Here is a 3,040-nt window from a genome sequence, read left to right as displayed (position 1 = left end):
TTTTTGGTTTCCAAGGTCCTCCGCGACGAAACCATTGGTACGTCGAGGAGTGTCGCCAAACTACTGCTGCAAACAACGCGCCCTATAAAAGGACGCTGCAGTCAGCAGCAACGCAAACTGTGCTTGAACAATATCGGGAGATGTTGAATGTAGAGAGGCATCTATTCGAACGGAAGAAACTAGATCAAGAAAGGCGCGAACGAGAGTAAATCGAGATGTGTAGAAACAGAAATGATGTCCGTAAATTTTATCAAAAAGTCAATCGTCTGACTCAAGGCTTTAAGCTTTGTGCATGAAAATGGTGATATGGCTACAGATACACAGAATGTACTGAAATGATGTACTGAATGATTTCTGGCGATGATAACATCAATTCTGCCTTTGGAGAAATGATCAATGGTGGAACGCCCATGTCAAAAGCCGCATTGATAAGACCCAATCAAAGAGTTGGCATGTGGCTTCAACCTTTCACACAACACAGTTGAAAGAACCTTGTATGCGACAGGTATTATGCTGATCCCGCAATAGTTACCCCAAATCGTCGGGTCACTGGGCATACTTTCATCTAACTGTATTCTGCAGATAAACTGATGCATGCACCCTATCAGCATATCGCCGCCGGACTTGTACAATTTACCGCATTGTTGTTCTTAAGTCGCTGTATAACAATACGCACTTCGTTATGGTCTGGTGGTGGCAATTTATTATCATCATTTTCCATTGAGAACTTCGAGAGCATCAGAGATCAGACGAAGAATCACCATTGCTAATAGGTGCTACTACGGGCTCAGTAGGCAATTGTATGGTGCAGTAGCATGGACGTTATCACAGAATTATGAAGCAGCGCTGGGAGTGTTCGAGAGAAAAGTTCTTCGTAAGATCTTTTGTCCTTTACGAATTGGCGACGACTACCTGTACGAAATTTATCATGACATTGTTTGAAGTAGTAGGTGGCGGAAGAAGACGTAGAGCTAGACCGTAAACTCCGTAACGGGGTGTTATGGCTAAATAAGTAAGTAAGTAAGTACATCCATTTAGCTTTAATTGCACTGAATGATTGCAACGCTAAACGATTTTTTATCAAAGCCCTAATTTCACCAGGTTAGCTCAACTTAAAACTACAAATTCTCATATTTAGCATTTAATAACAATCGCAAATTTGTATTTTATTAGTAAAAATCAACAATTTTTTATGAAAAAAAATTTTTATTATAAACAAATAAATTATCTATGTAGCAAATTATAAGTCAAATAAAGCATATAATTAGCATTATTATGTGCAAATATAAAATTCACAATTTTTAATTGAAGTACTAAAATTTTTATGATATATTGTAGTGTTCAGTTATTGTAGAATTATAACTAGAAAAAGAATTATAATTATTTACTACACAATATACATAAATTTGAATTAAAACTGTTAACGTTTTTATTAATGTGTTAATTAACTAAGCAAATATTGAAAGAAACCTAAATCTTATGTTCTCGATAATAGCATTATTATTAGATTTTGTTAGGCTATCATACTGTGACGGAGAAATGTAAGTGTAATACGCTAAAATTATTCTGTGAAACAAATTTTAAAAATATTTTCAACTTCTATAACTTCGTATAGGAATCTTAAAAAGTATTACTGACAAGGCACATAATAAGAATATTTTTTTAATTGCGTACTAGATCTACAATTGGAATGATAATAGGATAATAAAGGTAATAGCTACATGTGCATAATTCGTACATCTATCGCATTTATGATTATGCAAAATTTTGTATAACATGTCAAAGTCTAATAAAACGAATTAAACTTTTTACTTTCATAATAATTAATTCTTTTGTTGCAGGAAGTTATTTTTTCGTACTTATGAACTACATTTAGTAAATAACAGAAATTTGTTTTATAAAATATCGCATTTATTTAACATCCTCTTAATAATGCTTTAACTAGAAGTACATAAATCATAAAATAAGGTTATACATATATTTTACATAAACGTTCATTTATTTATTAATTCTACTTTGTAAGTAGGTTTCTTGTTAGTAGCACATATATGCACTTCTATATAAATCGCTTTGCTTAGATTTACAACAAAATCTATTTAAATAGTTAAAATTTTGTGTCGTTTCTATATATCTTTTTTATTCGAAATATTCGATCGCGTTAAGCATAATGATTTGTTTATTTTTTTTATAAATTTTAATTGTTCCGTATATAAAGTGGTAAGTCATAAATAAATAACGTTCTGACCTAAAGTAAATTTATTTAAGTAAATTATATAGTAATAGATGTTTTGTATTTAAAGTTTTAACATATATTAATTTATTTTAACTTTATAATTAATATATGTATATCAAAATAAAGGTACATAATATTGTTATTGAACAAATTTATGTAATTAACATTATTTAATAAAAATTATCTGGGTAACATATAAGATATTTAATTAAAATCATTCAAACTAAAAGACAAACGAATGTTCGACGTTGTTAAAATAATCTGCTATTAGAAACAATGAAATTGTAATCATAATTTGAAGAAAAATTATCTTAAAAATGTATTTTGAACAACGTGCATTGTTTTTAAGTATGAATAGTCATATTCTTGCAGCGAGCTCAAAATTCAATTCCATGTTTGTAAATTATTGCTCGTTGTTTATTATTATTATTATTATTATTATTATTATTATTATTATTATTATTATTATTATTTATTATTATTATTATTTATTATTATTTTTTATTATTATTTGTATTATTATTATTTATTATTATTTATTACTTATTATTTATTATTATTATTATTATTATTTATTATTATTATTTATTATTATTATTATTATTTATTATTATTTATTAATATTATTTATTAAATATTATTAGTGTTATTTATTATTATTATTATTATTTATTATTATTATTACTATTTATAATTTTATTATTATTTTTTATATTATTATAATTTATTATTTATATTATTATTATTTATTATTGTTATTTATTATTATTATTTATTATATTTATTTATTATTATTATTTATTTATT

The sequence above is a fragment of the Teleopsis dalmanni genome, chromosome 1 (assembly GCF_002237135.1).
Source record: "Teleopsis dalmanni isolate 2A chromosome 1, ASM223713v2, whole genome shotgun sequence".
NCBI lineage: Eukaryota > Metazoa > Arthropoda > Insecta > Diptera > Diopsidae > Teleopsis > Teleopsis dalmanni.
The sequence above is the reverse complement of the archived record's forward strand: the minus strand, read 5'-3'. Positions refer to the sequence as shown.